Genomic DNA, 19,271 nt, shown 5'->3' with positions numbered 1-19,271 from the left:
CCTCAATTACCTCACCTGTAAAATAGGCTTAATACTATACAAGAGACCCGTTGTGAGGAGTAAATGAGAATATATGGCAACTTGCACAGCAGTAGGGCACTGAGCAAACTTTTGTTGACCATCTATATGACGGGTACTTTCAACACTGGAAGGGCTGACTGTTTGAGGAACTGTTTAGGGAGAGGAAGGATAGATGAACAAGTAAAATTACAATACAATACAGTATAAACAAGTGCAATACAGTACAAATAAGTGCAATACAATAAATGTTACCATAGCTATTGGAATAAAGTATCACATAAACACTGGAAAAAAGGGTGTTCTGTCTAGAACAGAAGGAACATGTCAGGGAAGGTATCAGAGACAGATATTTTAACTGGGCCTCCAAGGTTGTTGAGCAGAAGTACAACAAGCAAAGATAAACATATTACGAAAAAGAAAAAAACTCTGAGAAACAAGTCAGGGATACATGAAAGAGGTATATATGGCTTATCTGAGCAACAGTGAAAAAACATGAGAGAAGTGAATGAGTTACACAAAACAAGAAAATTAGCATAAAGAGCCTACCCATAGGAATTTTTTGTGGAGAGAAAGTGCTATGAGAGGCAAGGAGAGGTAGTTGTCTTAGAAACTCATGAAGAAAATATTTACTAAAAAAGAAAAGAAATAAAATCACCACTGACATTATAAAGGATGGATAAAATGGAGAAGAGCTTGAATTTACTTTGTCTGACCCAAGGGTCATACATGGTATGAAGGTAGATGGAAATACCTCCATAAAAACGGCCCACAGATATTAATCACATACAGAGTGGAGTGTTGGAATTTAAAAGGAAATATCCCTTCATTAAGTGGTGAAATTAGCCCAGAGAACTCAAAGAAGACAACTCATATCTACTGGTGAAGGAACCCAGGTTCTCTCTTCCTCTTTCGGGGCAGGACTTGACTTTATGGGGCTTTGATGCAACCAGGTTTGAGGAAGGTAGTTCGCACTTCCTGAGGCTTTACACAATTCAATCAACCTCAAAAGGGAACGCTTGCCCACATAAAAACAGCCTAATAAAGAAAATTAAACTAAAGCAAGCAACTGACTTTAGAGGAAACTAGGGAGGGGGCTTAAAATGAGAGGGATTATAAGGCTGCAGAACAACACAGGCATCAATTATGTGTTACTTCGTTAATGGAGGGGTGCACCTGCTGTGGTGGGCACCAAGTGATGTCCTAACTCAAAGGGCTACTAAGCATTTGGTGAAATAATGTATTCAAAGCACCCAGGAGACTGTCTGATCTATAATATACATGATTAGTTAATGGCTTACATGAGAGTATTCTTTGGGGGGAGGAAGAAGGAGGGAACCTATTAGCATTTCCCATAGCTTTCCCATAATTCTGGAACTTCTGAGGAAACGCTGTTTGCCTGATCATGCAGATTTTATGTTCTCTAGCTCTTGTGCATTAGAACCACAACCCTATCCCAGGATTAAAGACCAAAAAGAGAAACCCAGCAGGTGCCACACAATGACTAGGAATGAAGGAAATCGTTTTCTGGCTTAACCAAGGTAGTAAAGGGAAGTTGGTGGTAGAGCAAAGCTTCAAAAACCCAAGACCTGAAATCCCACAAATCTATCAGGTTAAAGACTATAAAAGCCTGATTTATGATAAATATCTCAGCAAATTAGAGCTTGGACAAGAAATTAGGGACCACCCCATATTTATGGACCCCTACATGCCACAGTACTTCTTCATTTGAGGTCATCATTCTTTCAATAAAAATACATCACATATCTACTATAGGTCAGGTATTTGGGTCAACAGAGGACTCAGACATACTCCCAACACTTTGCGACATTTATGTCAGAGACTGAGATCACTATGAGAAAAGGTTTCATCACAAACGTTCTGACATACAGATACTCGGTGGCCTGCAGGCAGCGGTGATGAAAAATAGCATTACTTTTCCCATTTCCATTCTCCTTTCTGAGTTTCCCAGCCACCAAATTTCCTCTACCTCTTCTTCAATCAATTCACCACATTCAATGTCTACCGTCTCTACAGGGGCTTCCCTGGACAGAAGAAAGAGCCTAACCATGGGCCACTAGAGTTTAGAACAGAAACCTGACTAACCGCAAAGCTCATACCTTACCCATCCCACCCACAGCCTCATGAGGCACCATTATGAATGCTTTACATACACTACTGTCCTCAAAAAAGCTCTTTGCAAGGGAGTTAATATTGTCCCAATTTTGCAAAGGAAACGCTGTATTCACAGCAACTGAGTGACCTGCCCAAAAATCACACAGTCAATAGGTGATAAAGCTGAAATCCATAGACAAATTGGCCATGTTCACTTTAATCTTTTTTCCACTGCATCTCACATTTTATCCTAATGATAACCCTGTAAGGCAGGTAAAAGAAAGATCAGTATTATCCCATTTTATAAATGAGGAAACTCATACTTGAGGAGGTGGTACTACTTTCTCAGGAACAAGTCAGTAAGTGGCAGAGCCATGGTTCATACCCAGATCTTTTTTTTTTTTTTTTTTAGATTTTTTTTATTTATTTGTTAGAGAGAGAGAGAGAGATACAGAGCGCAAGCACAGGCAGACAGAGTGGCAGGCTAGAGGCAGGCTCCCTGCCGAGCAAGGAGCCCGATGTGGGACTCGATCCCAGGACGCTGGGATCATGACCTGAGCCGAAGGCAGCCGCTTAACCAACTGAGCCACCCAGGCGTCCCCATACCCAAATCTTTTTACTCAACACTTCCTCCTACACTGTATCCAGCAGAGGGGTGTGGTGGAAATGTACTTAACAGAGAGTCCGAAGTGCCGAGATATATTCCTAACTCTGTAACTAGCTTATTGTATAACACTGGGTGAGTTGTTTTCCTTTCCAGTCCCAGCCCCATACGTAGCAGCTACTGAGATGTTCATGATCAAGAAGAACCCTCTGTCATTTATGAACTCCTTTTCAAGGAGGGAGTGATAGTGGCCAAAAAGGATGTCCACATGCCTAACACCCTGAGCTGGCAGACAAGAATGTACCCGGTCTTCATGTTGTCAAGGTCAAGCCGTCTCTCAGATCATGAGGCTACATAAAGGAATACATTGCCTAGAGACATTTCTACTGGAAAATTACCAACAAGGTTATCCAGTATCTCTGGGATTACCTCCACCTGCCTGCTGAAATTGTGCCTGCCACTCTGCACCACAGCAGTCTTGAGACTGAAAGGCCACAGCTAACAGAGACACCTACAGACAAAGTGCTGTGTCCCTTGGTGCTGACAAGAAAGCTGAGGCTAGGGCAGGGGCAGCAACTGAATTCCAGTTTAGAGGTGAATTTGGTCCTGGACATGGTCAGCCACCTCAGTAAAGCTGGAGGAGACTGTTTTGTGTTGAATAAATCTGTAGTCAGAAAAAAAAAAAAAAGTTTTTTAAAATATTGACTAAGTTATTTTTCTTCTGTTGGCTCCATTTTCTCATCCATAAAATAAAGGTGTTGAGTTGGATAACCCTTACCTAAGTTGCCCTTCAGCTGCTAATCTAGGTTTTAATTAGTACCAACAAGTGTATGAGAAGTTTCTTTGATTGCCTTGCCACCCAGCAGTAACTTTCTAAAAGAAACAAACATTAGGGTGCCTGGGTGGCTCAGTTGGTTGGGTGACTGCCTTTGGCTCAGGTCATGATCCTGCAGTCCCAGGATCGAGTTCTGCATCAGGCTCTCAGCTCTATGTGGAGTCTGCTTCTCCCTCTGACCTTCTCCCACTCTCTCTCACTCTCTCACTCTCATGCTCTCCCTCTCAAATAAATAAATAAAATCTTAAAAAAAAAAAAAAAAGAAACAAACATTAGCTATTATTTGTAGAATAGATAAGATGAGAAGTGCTCAGCATAAGAGTAAAAATTGTTCATTCAATTTCATTCCTTCCTTCCTTCCTCAAACATCCTAGATGTAAACACAGAAAAGACCACAAGCCACCTAACAATGCAACACTGGTACACCCAATAACTAGTACATCAAATAGAATACCAATTATGTCTAGAAGGGAAGAGTAATGTCCATGGTTGGCCCTTCTTTCCACTGCTGGATCCACAACACTTCTACTCACAGAAGGTAATCCTTCTTCCTAGGTTGGGACATCAGCTCTGTTCCGCTTTCAACAGACCAGGCTTATGACTTTAACTAAATCCCATTCGATATAAACAATTGACAAGATATTTTTGACTAATATGTAGGGGGAAAAATGAAATTTAACCCCATATATAAATTCTAACATGCCAAAAAGTAAGAAGAGGGCAAAAAGCAGGCTCAGGACTAGACAAATTACTTCCCTTAGTTTCTTATATAAAGTAAAGGAAAGAGTCCAAACCAATTCTGAACACCTTTTCCACTGTAACCTAATAGAAATTTATAAAAATCCTATATTTAATAAATGTGAAATGTATAAAAAAAAAAGTGGGAGGACGAGGCCATAGTGTTACAAATTAAAATGACCTCACAAAAGAAAATAAAAAGGAATCAGTTATTCTGCCAAAGCAGAACATAAAATATATATGGTCACATCACCCTGAGTACATATTAGTTATAAGAGCAAAAAAGAAATCTCTATATCCCTGTGACAGCTGAAGTAAATAATTCACATAATTCCCCAAGAACAGAGTGCAGAGGCAGAAACCATTGCTCATGAAATTAAATCAGAGCTTAACGGGGCACCTGGGTGGCTCAGTCGGTTAAGTGGCTGCCTTCGGCTCGGGTCATGATCTCGGGGTCCTGGGATCGAGCCCCACATTGGGCTCCCTGCTCAGCAGGAAGCCTGCTTCTCCCTCTTCCTCTGCCTGCTGCTCTGCCTACTTGTACTCTCTATCTCTATGTCAAATAAATAAAACTTTAAAAAATAATAATAATAAATAAATAAATAAATAAATCAGAGCTTATCTAAATATGATCAAGGACCTGAGACCTGAAATAATTACTAAGAACCAGGGAACTGTCCTAGGAAGAAAGACAGTCCCAAGGGAGCACACTTCCCCTTGTCCTCAGAATAAAGTTCATATTACTTTGACCAAGCATTTTCAGTAAATATTTATTTATTCATATGCTAAATAATGAACCTCCACATACATCCCTTCATTTAATTCTTCCAACACTTTAGTAATTATACTTCCTGTTTTACAGAAGAGGAGTTTGCTGCTCAAAGAAGTACAGAGACCAAAATAAGTACCCAATCTCTGACTCCAAGTTCAATGTGCTTTCTAACTCATCCCTATTATAATCTATCTCCTTCACTTGCACAGGTCCTTCATACATATATGATCTAGTTTGATATCTAAACCTTTTGAGGTAGACATTCAAGATTCCTCATTTACAGACCCCTATCCACCTTTACAATTTTGAAATGGACGCTACTGGCTGCCTATCCAGCATTCATTCTCTTCTTCCTCCTTCCTAATAGAGCCCTGATTTTTATCCAGTATTCATCCCTCAGCAGCTTATGTTTCTAAGGCATTTCTCAAATTTTAGCATGTTGTCAGAGTCATGATTACCTGGAGTGCTTGTATAAAAACAGATTCCTGGGCCCCATGTCTAGAGTTTTTATTCAGTGGGTCTGGTATGTGCCCAGGAAATCTGCATTTTCAACAAGTTCCCTAGTGACCACACTTTGGAAACCACTGTCCTAAGATAATGCTGACCCCAAACCTAGCTCCAGAGGTAGGTCTTTTTTTTCTTTTTCTTTTTCTTAAGACTTTATGTATTCATTTGTCAGAGGAAGAGAAAGAGCACAGGAAGGGGGACCAGCACGCAGAGGGAGAAGGAGGCTCCCCACTGAGCAAGGAGCCTGATGTGGGGCTCCTTCCCAGAACCTGGGGATCATGACCTGGGCCAAAGGCAGACACTTAACTGACTGAGCCACCCAGGCATCCCAGCCAGAGGTAGGTCTTGATTCTACATTTATTTTTTTTAAAGATTTTATTTATTTATTTGACAGAGACACAGGAAGAGAGGGAACACAAACAGGGGGAGTGGTAGAGGGAGAAGCATGCCTCCCACCAAGCAGGGAGCCCAAAGGAGCCCAATCCCAGGATCGTAGGATCATGACCTGAGCCACCCAGGCACCCCTTGATTCTACATTTAAACCATAGTATTCAAACCATTCTCTTTGACAGTCATTAGTTCAAGACTCAGGCTTAACCAATTAGTTTCTGGTGGTCTCTGAAACTCTCATAGTTCAGGGATGGGCAAGTGACCTAAGTTGATCCAACAGGACTAAAGAATTTTTTCTCCCATTTTAGGAAATGAAGTCAGTGCCCATCTCTTTTTCTCTTCCTATCTCTATCTTTTTGTCTTCTTTTTCCTATCCCTATCTTTTTCTCTTCCTATCTGCCTCTCTTCCTATCTCTCTCCCTCCCTCCCCTTCCCCTTCTTCTCTGTCTCTATCTATATACCTCTCTTATCCATTAGTTAACAAAAAAACTTACCTCCTCAACTATTCCTATCAGCCAATTTATGATCATGATGAAAGCCAGCTTGGGGAATATATATACACACACACATTTCCCAGACTCCCTTCTAATTGTGATTTTTAGGTTTTGCTAATCAGATGTTCTCACACTAGATACTGACTTGGAATGAAATTAGATGAGTGAAGAGACTGGACACAGAACATCCCTCTTGTTGGAGCAAACTGCGCAGAGACAGCACGATTCTAGATCTAGCGGCTGTGGCAACAGCTTCCCATCTGGAGCTTTGAGACTATGGAAAAGAAAGTGGCTTCTCTGACAGCTCGGTTCTGCAGTGCGCTTTGAGGATTTTGTTCCTGGAAATACAGCCTGGGTCCTTTTCTTCTACTCTCCCAAAGGCTCTTTAATCTCTCTGGCACCCTCTAATAAAGCATTTTTCCTTGAACCTGCTAGAGTGGATTCTGTTACTTGCCCCTGTTAATAAGAAACCTGACCAATAAACTGCCCTACACTAAAGATAACATTTATTATTTACTATCATGTTCTCAAAACAGCTGACCCTTTCCTTCCTTGTCTTTGCAGCAACTCTTTCTGCAGTCCGCAATGTCCTTCCTCAAAATCATTCCACTTGCAAAAGCTATCCACTTCTTCCATAAAGAGATTTACATACAAAGGAGTTAATCACAAAAGAAAAGAAGTAAATAGACGTGACAGAGGAGACTAAGCCCTAAAGAAAGAGCAGTATGGCATCTGGCAGAGACAGGGCAAGGAAGGAGAGGGGTATTTCATGTGTAAAGAACAACATTCACGGGGCGCCTAGGTGGCTTAGTGGGTTAAAGCCTCTGCCTTTGGCTCAGGTTATGATCCCAGGCTCCTGGGATGAAGCCCCTTATCCGGCTCTCTGCTCAGCGGGGATCCTGCTTCCCTTCTCTGTCTGCTTCTCTGCCTACTTGTGATCTCTCCGTCAAATAAATAAATAAAATCTTTAAACTAGGCTATCTTCATTGGTAGTGGGGGGAAATAGATTTACAGTTTAGATATGGCAAGATCGTAGAAGGCCTTGAATGCTAAGATAAAAGATTTACTCCAGTAAATAGGTTTTAAGAAAGGGACATAAGTTGGGTGCCTGGGTGGCTCAGTGGGTTAAGCCTCTGCCTTCAGCTCGGGCCCTGATCTCAGGGTCCTGGGATTGAGCCCCCGCATTGGGCTCTCTGCTCAGCAGGGAGCCTGCTTCCCCTCCCACCCCACCTGTCTCTCTGCCTACTTGTGATCTCTGTCTGTCAAATAAATAAATAAATAAATAAATAATAAAATCTAAAAAAAAAACAGTCACAAGGACATTTAAGCGCCTCTTGCCACCAAGGACTGACCCTATAAATTCACAACTTCTTATAGTTGGAATTGGTGCCACAGCATATACTGGTGTTTACTCAATAAATTTGTACTAAATATGAGTGATTTTTAGAGTCAGTTGTCAGGAATTCTAATCCTTAATAACTATTTAAAAAAAAAAAAAAAAAAAAAAAAGCTGTACTTGGAGCCACAAGGAAATACCCATAGTGAGATCATAGTTTCCTACCCACGAAGATTTATAATGTAGAGAGAAACAGATAACTGAAAAGATCAAGAACACAATACAAACACTATAAAGACAAATGCAAATTCATACAAACAATTATAAAGAAAAAAACATACAAGTCTTTGGAGTATCCAAAAGTAGGTGTTTTGGGGGCCTAGGTGGCTCAGTCAGTTAAGCATCTGCCTTCAGCTCAGGTCATGATCCTAGAGTTCTGGGATTGAGCCCCACATGGCATTGGCCCCCTTCTCAGTGAGGAGTCTGCTTCTTCCTTCCTCATTCCCCCCAACCCCGTTTGTTCACATTCAATCTCTCTCTCATTCTCTCTGTGCCAAATAAATAAAATCTTTAAATTAAAAAAATAAATAAATAAAGTAGGTGTTTTTCAAAGATTTTCTCTAAGAGAATTCATTAATTCACTAAATATTTACTAAGCAACTACTATGTGCTAAAAATTACTCTAGGTACTGAGAATATGTGGAAGCAAGCAGACAAAATCTTTGCTTTCACAAAGTCCAGATCCTTCAAGGAGAAATACGAACAAAGCTTTCGAGAACAAGGCTGTAAATTAAAGCACTGGTCATTAGGCTCATTTTAGCTTCCTTATGCTGTAATAATAATAATAGCCAACAGTTGCTAAACACTTGTTATACGCCGGAATCTGCTAGGTGCTTTACGATTATTGCCTTGTGTAATCCCAGTAACAAACCTGTGAAGCAGGTACTATTATTAGTACCATTTTAAAAATAAGGAAACTGAAACTACGGAGGTTAAGCAACTCTCCCCAGATCACAGTCAGGAAGGGGCAGGGCCACAAGATTCAAAGTCAGGTCAGTGGTAGAGGTTTTAAATGCTGCATAAAATGCAGAAGGGACAAAATTACATTTACAGGAGATACATCTTTGTTAAAATGGGAGATAAGGAATTATTAATTTGGCATGAGCTTTATCATATCTGAGGGGGGTTTTTTCCCCCTTATCCCATAAAATAAGGGATTACATTCCCTAAACACTTACAGCTTGTTTCCATAGTTTCAAAAACAATGCAAAAATGTATTCAGGTGCCTAGTCCAATTGTTGTTAGAAAAGGTACTTTGAAGGTTGACCCGATCTGGTTTTTATGCACCAGCTGGGACCATGTGCTTCCAATGCTTTCATTAAGGGTCACATTAGCATTATATTAATCGGTATAAACAGCTGTAGCACCTCCAGCAGATAGGAGACTGGAGACACAGAGAACAAAGGGAGAGACAGTAAAGCAATGATTGGCTGACCTGGATCCGTCTAGGTCAGGCATGGCATTTGGTCCCTCTGCATTTCTAAGTTCTCATGAATGTGGATGCCGAGGCAGCAGCCCAAAGCCTTCCTCATTTCCATCTCAATCTCCAGGAAGAATTACAATGAGAACAAGAGCTATTGAGGCAGAGAACAGGCTGTGAATATTGAAGTACACCCTAGGCAGGAGCCGGCAAAAGAAAGAATAAAAGAGGTTTTCATTTTGGATCTAACAAAGTGTTAAGAGTCAAATCCTATTCACTCACCTGCCATACACACTCTGCACCAAACAGTACCTTTCCAAGGAGCTTTTCCAAACCCTTCAATTATTATTTACTTCTTCCTATCCCCTATGCATTTATTAGATATCTCTTAAGTACCAGAGTCTGAGCTAGGCACATAGTAATATAATGAGTAAAGCACAATCCCAACCTTGGGAAACTAAATCTAATGGAGAAACAAGTACATACAGCAGGATTCTTACTGAGTATAACTAACACCCAAAAAAAAAGTTAACTGATGAGAGAACAAAATTTCCTAGTAAGTTTTTTCAAAACAATTGATTGAAGCTTCATTTATCAAGATAAATGTAAAACAAAATTTTCTAATTCTTAATATTTAACAAAATTTTAAATTCTAATTGCCTATAAGGTAATTCTTAAACCAAAGAACATCTGTCACTTCACATTTGGCTTTCAAAATACATTGATAAGTGGATCAATTTTCTAAAAATATTCAAGAGCTTCACCAATCTTTCCCAAGGGTCTATTTTAATCCTTTGTTACTCAAATCATTGTCCTCTGAATCTCATATTATGTCATTACTCACGCTTATTTCCCCTTCAATTTTAAACTGGTCTAGCTGTATCTAATCTTCATTTGTCAATGATTTCTGCATGTGTGATTCAAGCCATTCTCTAATACTGCTTTATTTCAAATTTATAAAAGTCTTCATGTTTTACAGAATTGTGTTTTCTTTTTCTTTCTTTCTTTCTTTTTTTTTTTTTTGTGGTCAGTGTCGATTTTTGAATCTATTTGCACTGTACTGTTCGGTGTTAATTATCCTACCATTAGAAAGGCACTTACTAAGAAAGAGGGTGAAGAGGACAGAGTCCATTGGAGAGCAGGGAGGGATGATTGAATGGGGATTAACTTTGTAAGTGATCATCTCCTATGGATAACAAATGAACTTCTAATTACAGTGCAAAGGATGGAAAGAATGCTATGGACATTCCAAAAAACTTAATAAACAATTGAGTAGATAAGTAAACTGCTATTCAGTCATCTAATAAGGATTTGTTGACAGCCTACTACATGCCACATACTGCTCAAGATGCTAAGTATATAGTAAGGAATGAAAAAAGTACTACCTGTTTTAGTTCATTAGGGGTGCTGTAACAGAATACCATAGACTGGGTGGCACACACACAAAAAAGAAATTTGTTTCTTACAGTTCTGGAGGCTAGGCAGTTCAAGATCAAAGCACCAGAAGATTCAATGACTGGTGAGAACTCTCTTTCTAGCTCACAGATGCGGTCTTCTCACTGTGTCCTTGCATAGCAAAAGGGGCAAGGGAACTCTCTAGGGTCTCTTTTATGAGAACACTAACCCATTCATAAGGATTCCATCCTCATGACTTAATCTCCTAGAGACACCACCTCCCCAAGTCATCATATTGGGCATTGAGATTTAACATATAAATTTGGGAAAGACATAAACATTCAGTGTGTAGCACACCTTCAAGAATTTGTAATCATGCATAGGTAGATGAGGCCTGGAAGACAACATGGAAGACATGGCATCCAAGTTGGATTTATGAATGAAGAGTTGTTTTTTGGGGTTTTTGTTGTTGTTGTTTAAGATTTAATTTATTTGGGGTGCCTGGGTGGCTCAGTGGGTTAAAGCCTCTGCCTTCGGCTCGGGTCGTGATCCCAGAGTCCTGGGATCGAGCCCCATGTCGGGCTCTCTGCTCCGCGGGGAGCCTGCTTCCTCCTCTCTCTCTGCCTGCCTCTCTGCCTACTTATGATTTCTCTCTCTCTGTCAAATAAATAAAATCTTAAAAAAAAAAAAGATTTAATTTATTTGTCAGAAAGAGAGAGAGAGAGCATGCACACAAGCAAACAGAGTGGCAAGCAGAGGGGGAGAAAGAAGCAGGCTCCCCGCTGAGCAAGGAGCCCAATGCAGGACCCGATCCCAAGACCCTGGGATCATGACCTGAGCCAAAGGCAATGGCTTAACCAAATGAGCCACCCAGACGTCCCATTGTTGTTGTTTTTTAAAGATTTTATTTATTTATTTGACAGACAGATATCACAAGTAGGCAGAGAGGCAGGCAGAGAGATGGGGGTTGGGGGGGAGCAGGCTCCCTGCCAAACAGACAGCCCAATATGGGGGCTGGATCCCAGGATGCTGGGATCATGACCTGAGTCAAAGGCAGAGGCATTAACCCACTGAGACACCCAGGTGCCCCATGAATGAAGAGTTTTAATAGCAGAGAGGGAAAAGATATTCTAGATATTCTGAAGGAACAGAATGATAGGATATATGAAAGTGAATGAAACGGAAAGTCTTTTTAGAGAGCTGGAGTAGGGTCAGGAGAAATAAGGCTAAAAAAGCAGGTCAGGTCAAATTATAAAGTTTCCTGAAAAACAACTCAGGTTACACATTATCTTACAAGTAATGGAAACATAGCAATTGTTTTGGGGCAGAACAGTAACAGGATCAGAATTATTCTAGGCAGAATAATGAATGAATGAATAAGAGGGCAGAAACTGGTGGCCAGGATACTAGTAATGAAGTAGTTAAAAGCCTAGAGAAAAGATGATTATGGTCAAAACCAAGCAGAGGAGATAGAAAAATAAAAACACATTTGAAAAAAAGTACAGGGATAAAACTGCCAAGACTTACTAATCCTTGATAGTGTGAACTCATTCATTCAGCAAATATTGACAACACTTACTATGTTCCACACACTGTACTAGGTGTTGAGGTATGGTGGTAGACAAAAGAGATTTAATCTTCGATTCCATGAAGTTGGAAGTCTAGACATACAATAAATGGGTAAGTACAGAATTACAGATCATTATGAATGCCATTACAGAAAATAACAAAGTACCAGGAGAGGATAATGGCAGCAGGGGGTGGGCGGGGGTCTTCTTTAGACAGGTCCTGGCTCACACTTGTTTTCTAAAAGAAGAAAAAGTGGGGAAAGAGAAACCAGACTTGTTAAGAAGCCAGAATTGGGGAAAAACATACTAGGGGAGAACAGGTATGAAGGCCCTAAGGCAAGAAAGATTTTCTCAAACTTTGCAGAACAGGGGGAAAAAATGGCAATCACACTGAAGCAACAGCCAGTGCAGTAGACAGTGGCACCAGATGAAGTTAGACAAACAAAAACAAGGACCCTCTTAGAAACTTACAAATCACATTAAAGATTTTATATTTTTTCCTAAATAAAACAAAGAGCATTTACAGGTTTTAAGCAGAGTTCAGTTACAAGCTTACTGTAGTAGTCCGGGGTAGAGATAGTGGGAGTATGGATTAGAGAGGTGACAATAGACATGGAGAGGGGCGCCTGGGTGGCTCAGTGGGTTAAGCCGCTGCCTTCGACTCAGGTCATGATCTCAGGGTCCTGGGATCGAGCCCCGCATCGGGCTCTCTGCTCAGCAGGGAGCCTGCTTCCCTCTCTCTCTCTCTCTCTACCTGCCTCTCCATCTACTTGGGATTTCTCTCTGTAAAATTAAAAAAAAAAAAAAAAAGACATGGAGAGAGGTAGATGGATTCAAGAAATACATAGGAAATAAAATTGATAAATTGGGGGTGGAGTACAAATGAAGGATAGGAGATAAGGAGGTGTCAGCAGTGAATTTTAACTTTGTGATCTGAGCAACCAGGGAAACAAAGATGCCACTAAGACAGGGAGGACTGAGTTTGTGGGGAAAGATCAAGAATAAAGTTATAGAGCATATTAAGTAGGAAATGTAAGACCCCAAAGTGGAAATATCAATTGGGTAAGTGGATATATGGCTCTAGAGCTAAGGAGAGAGATTTGGCTAGAGACATATGGGAAAATGTGGGCGTTGCCAGCATATACATGATATTCAGAGGCAGAACAAGGAATGAGATGAAGTAGAAAGAGTCTGGTATAAGAAGAGGAGAGGATCTCACCCTTGAGGAATCCCAACATTAAAAATAAACTAAATAAAATCAAGATAGAAAAAAGCAGGGCTCCAGGGTGGCTCAGTCAGTTGAGCAGCTGCCTTCGGCCCAGGTCATGATCCCAGAGTCCTGGGATCAAGCCCCGCATCGAGCTCCCTGCTCAGTGGAGAGCCTGCTTCTCCCTCTTCCTCTTTCTGCCACTCTGCCTACTTGTACTCTCTCTCTGCCATGTAAATAAATAAAATCTTTTTTAAAAAGAAAAAGGCAGGGGCGCCTGGGTGGCTCAGTGGGTTGAGGCCTCTGCCTTCGGCTCAGGTCATGATCCCAGGCTCCTGGGATAGAGCCCCCCATCGGGCTCTCTGCTCAGCGGGGAGCCTGCTTCCTCCTCTCTCTCTCTGCCTGCCTCTCTGCCTACCTGTAATCTCTGCCTGTCAAATAAATAAATAAAAAATCTTTAAAAAAAGAAAAAAAAAGAAAAAGGCAACAAAATAAACTGAGGAATGATCAGGCAGAGGAGGCAAATGAAGAAAATGTTATCCAGAAGGCAAAAGAATATTTTAAAGGGAGTAACCATAAAGGCAAATAGAGAGGTCCAGTAAGATGAGAATGAAAAGAAATCCCATGGCTGTTAACATCACAAAAAGAAAGACATCCAAGCATTAAGAGTCCCTTGATGAAAGAACATACTGATACCTAGAAAGTGGTCATGCAAAACAAACAAACGAAAAAAAAAAAAAACAAAAACAAAAGAAAAACCTGAATGTGAATTAGCCTTTAGATACTAACTTACATGTACATACAGGACCAAGGAACTTGTCAAACAAAAATGGAAAAAGCAAAAATCCAGGCAGTGGAAAATTCTACAGAACAATGTGGTTTCTTCAACCAAAAAAAAAAAGAAAAAAGAAAGGGGCAAGAAAAAGATTGAGAGGAATTTTAGAGGTTAAAAGAAACAAAAAAGACCTATCAACCAATCTTTCTGTGTAGTCCTTATCTGGATTCTGCTTCAGACTGTTAAAGACGAGAAAAAGTATGACATTTGAATCGCAACTGAATATTTTTGTGACCTTAAGGGATTACTGAGTATGTATGTGCCCCTATGGTTTTTGGTTGCTTTGGGGTTTTGTTTGTTTGTTTTATATAGATTTGGCACCATGGAGGTCATTATGGGCCTTAGTAAGAGTGGTTGTGATGAGGTGGTGAGGACAGAAGTAGACTGGAGTAAGCTTTCAGGTAAACAGGAGGTAAGAAACTGGAACCAGAAGTTGTAAACATTATTTAAAGAAGACTGGCTTCGAAGAAGAGCAAAAGAGCAAAGAAAGGATTTAGCTGGAGGCTGACATGGGATCTCAGGAGAGCTTTTATTTGGTAGGGAAGTGAAAAATTTTTTTTATTTAAATAGAACATTTGAATGCTGCTTATGATAACTCAGTAGAAAGTAAAATCTAAAAGATGCAGTGAAATGAGGTTTCTGAAATGGGACCATGGGAAGGAATCTAAAAGCATGTGAAGGAGTGGGCCTTCCTTTGAAAGAGAAACAGGCAAAGACAAACCAGGTGCAAATCAAGTAGATTCTTAGATTCAGTAGTAGGAATATGAAGTTTCTATTTTACTGTGATATGGAAAGCAGAGTATAGTAGGGCAATTAGGGGTCGGGGGAGGAAGAAATCCAGGGGAAAGCATGACAGAGATGGAAGGGAGAATTGAAGATAACCCTGAATTTTTTTTTTTAAAAAAACAGCTATTTCCAGAGCCAAGAAACATGGTGGGGGGGGGGGTGAGGGGTGGGGTGGGGGCAACAGGCTCTCGAAATAGAAAATTAGTCAATTGAATAGATTAACTCCTAAAGAAATCACTGCAAGAAAGACTGTAGTCATATTTTCAGTTTGCAAATATTAAATCCTGTCAAGAGCACATTTGGTCTTTATATTCCTTGACAGAGTAATCATACCTATGGAATTTATTCTTTAAAAAAAAAAAATCTTTTAAGGGAGAAAGTAAGTAGTGTTACAGATAAAATTACAGTCTGATTTATAACAGGAAAAGAAAACCAAATGACTGTGATGGTTGTGTGTCAGTTTGGCTAGGTTACAGCACCCAGTTACCTAATTAAATCTAGGTACTAATCTAGGTTTTGCTGGGAAGGTATTTTACAGATGTATTTAACATCTACAAGTCAGCTGACAGTAAATAAAGGGGATTATTGCTCCTTATCTAATAGTAGGTTTCATCCAATCAGTTGAATGGCCTTAAGAGCAAAACTGAGGTTTCCCCACAAAGAAAGAATTCTATTTCTGTTTCTCTGCTAAAAAACTGACTGATTGATGCAATGGTTTTAGGCAAATTATGATATATCATCTAAAATTTTATAAGGAGCACTAAGAAATGTTTATACATCAAGAAAAAAAGGCAAACAACCAATTTAGATCTACATTGTGATTACAACTATGTAAACACGTATGTTTATACATAAGAAAAAAGAAACAAGGGACGCCTGGGTGGCTCAGTTGGTTAAGCAGCTGCCTTCGGCTCAGGTCATGATCCCAGCGTCCTGGGATCGAGTCCCACATAGGGCTCCTTGCTCTGCGGGGAGCCTGCTTCTCCCTCTGACTCTGCCTTCCACTCTGTCTGCCTGTGCTCGCTCTCGCTCGCTCTGTCTCTGACAAATAAATAAATAAAATCTTTAAAAAAAGAAAAGAAAAAAGAAACAATAAAGTGTTTATTCATTAGAGTAATAGAATCTGGCTGACTTTAAAATTTATGAATAGTGTTACAAAATAGTTTGTGAAACAGAGCCCTGTTATTTTTAACAGAAGTTAGTAACATTGTTAAGCCTTATTGAAATTAGGTAGCACTTTAAAGAAACTCCGAATAATCTAAAAGGAAACTATGAATTTTGAAATGTTGCCTTGAATAGTACTAAAAAGAATGGATCCTCTGGAAGATAAATATGCCTACAAAGACCCCAATCTAATGCCATTTTTCGTAACATAGAATTCTTCAACTTAAATGAAATGAAGAAAGACCCAGAATGGCAAAGTAGCCAGTAACCAACTAGTTCAGCTCAAGAATTTCCCACATCCTTAGCTAGCATCAGGGCATGCATCTAACTTTGACCCAGATCAGCTAATTGTACTGGGTAGCTGAATATGAGAACATTAAGGTTTCTTCTCTCCTTCCCTCTCCCAACATCAGCCAATGGAAGGATTCTTGTATGTTTATTGAACTTGAGAAAAACCAAACAAATGCTCTCAGTAAAGTCATATGGACCTCAGTTTGATGCTGGCTCCACATTCATTTTTGCAAACAAAAAATATTTCTTGAGTGACTACTATATGCTAGGAACTGTGAATACAATTATGAGCAGAAAATGGTAATTTTTATTTTAAGGAAAAGGGTACTATATTAAAACTCATCCTCTTTAGGATCCATGTCTTAAAGGGAAATAATTCTCTAGAGCTTAGGGTCTGGTAGGGTAGATAGACATTAATCAAATAATCCCATAGTGTAATGGGTAAGAGTATGATTCTATGTAGATAAATAATGATACAAATGCTTAAGTATTTTAGAGTGAAGCGCACTGGTGCCTGCAACTTATTTGGAATGGCTTCAAAACAAGATAGATTAATGAATGGATTAAGGGATGCATAGATATTCAAATACAGCAAAACATTACAGAATCTAAAGAGTGAGTATATGAGTGCTCTCTGTACATACTTCCCTCCTAATACTTTATTATAATTTTTAAACATATGAAAAAGTTGAAATAAGTGTACCATGAAACATTTTCAAGAGGAGTGAACCTACAGGAAGGATTTTGTGTGTGTGTGATGAAAATTTCAATCTTTGACCAAAATTTCTACTTAGATATTATAGATACCAAGATACCATTGATATTATAGATATAATCAGTTTGCCCATCCATATTGGTTTACTTGTCTGTGTCAGCTGACAGTGATAGAGAACATTCTACATTCAAGATACTAAGCTAAAAGTGTGGCACTATACAGGTGGGGAGGGCCCTCAGGCAATAATTGTCTCTGTCTATAAAATCGATTTAATAATCCCTTCTCAGTCTCTCAGAATTAAACAGGATATTGCATAGGGTAACATTTTGAAAAGTTTCTTCCTACCACCCCAACTTTATCAAGTATCATTCACTCTTGTTCCATGTACACCAGCCATAATCACTTTTTTTTTTAGTTCCTATGTTGAGCTAAACCAGAGCTATTTAACAGAAATATAATATGAGCCATTAACACGAGCCATTTATGTAATCTTAAATTTTCTAGTAGCTATATTTTTAAAAGCTAAAAAAAAAGCAGGTGAAATTAAATTGAAAATCTGTTTTAACTCAATTTATCTAAAATGTTAATATTTCAATATATACTAAACATAAAAATTAGTTGTATTAAATTCTTTTTTCAGTACTAAACCTTCAAAATCTAGTATGTATTTTATACTTACAGCTCATCTATATTTGAACCAGCCACATTTCAAGTGTTCAGTAGTATGTCTAGTATTGTCTAGGAGTTACTATCTTGAGTATGATAGCTCTAAACTTTTATCTACTTTCAGGGTCTTTGTGCATTTAAAATGTTCCCTCTGCATGACAGGCTTAAAACCTGCAACTACTTATTTGTACATTCAATGCTTTTTTTGGTATTCCCCTCTGGAATGTAAGCTATAGACAAGCAAGAAAAAGGATCATTTCTATATTGTTTATGATTGTACCCTGAGTATTAATCACAATGCTTGGCACATAGGAAGCAACCAATAAATATTTATAGACTAACCAAGAAATTGATAAACATGCACTGTAGAGATGTACTGAGTTTGTATGCAAATGAAAGTATGTGTATTTTGCCATTCCCATCTAGCCTGGGACCTTTACAAAACAGTCAACTTCAGAGAATGCTCTGGCAAGCAGCAATAGTTAGAAACATGATTTTGGGGGCGCCTGCATGACTCAGTCAGTGAAGCATCCGACTCTTGATTTTGGCTCACGTCATGATCTCAGGGTCATGATATTGATCCCCGATTCCCAAGTAGATCTGGGCACTGAATGTGCAGCCTGAGTGTGCAGCACTGAGTGAGCACACTGAGTGTGCTTAAGATTCTCTCTCTCCCAGGTCACCTGGGTGGTTCAGTGAGTTAAGCTTCTGCTTTATCGATCCCTACATTGGACTCTCTGCTCAGCGGGGAGCCTGCTTCTCCCTCCCACTCTGCCTGCCTCTCTGCCTACTTGTGCTCTCTATCAAGTAAATAAATAAAATCTTAAAAAAAAAAAAAAAAGATTTTCTCTTTCCCTACCCCCATCCCCACCATGTCCCCCAACCCCTTTGCCCATGCACAGGCATGCATTTTCTCTCTCTCCAAAGAACAAAAACAAAAACAAAGCAAAGCAAAAAAAAGCCATGATTTTTGGAAAGAGAACAAGCTGTAAATAGCTTTTGCCCCAAGGAACAAGGAATTTTTTAGAAGTCAAGGAAAATGAAGGAAGTGCTACTGGTCAAAGCAACATCCAAATGATCAGAAGCCAACTAGATTTGGAGACAGAGGATATAGATTAAAGATGCATTTCCAAACTCGTGGCCTTGTTATTACAGACAAGCTCTTAACATGTTTCCATCTATAAAAATATGATGCCTTAAGGATAGAATTATATTAAATGAGATTATATATGAAAGTGTTTTGAAAATAGTAAAGCCTATGGGGTGCCTGGGTGGCTCAGTAGGTTAAAGCCTCTGCCTTCGGTTCAGGTCAAGATCCCAGTGTCCTGGGATCAAGACCCGCATCGGGCTGTCTG

The 19,271-nt window shown here is 39.6% G+C and overlaps 1 protein-coding gene and 1 pseudogene across 2 annotated transcripts in view; one reads left to right on the top strand and one right to left on the bottom strand.

The window, feature by feature from the left end:
* LOC116599735 overlaps positions 1-3,406 on the top strand; it is a 38,335-nt pseudogene extending 34,929 nt beyond the window's left edge.
* PAK1 (p21 (RAC1) activated kinase 1) overlaps positions 1-19,271 on the bottom strand; it is a 148,216-nt gene that overhangs the window by 119,612 nt on the left and 9,333 nt on the right. The window lies entirely within an intron of this gene.

This window comes from Mustela erminea, chromosome 9 (genome assembly GCF_009829155.1).
Source record: "Mustela erminea isolate mMusErm1 chromosome 9, mMusErm1.Pri, whole genome shotgun sequence".
NCBI lineage: Eukaryota > Metazoa > Chordata > Mammalia > Carnivora > Mustelidae > Mustela > Mustela erminea.
The sequence above is the reverse complement of the archived record's forward strand: the minus strand, read 5'-3'. Positions and strand labels throughout refer to the sequence as shown.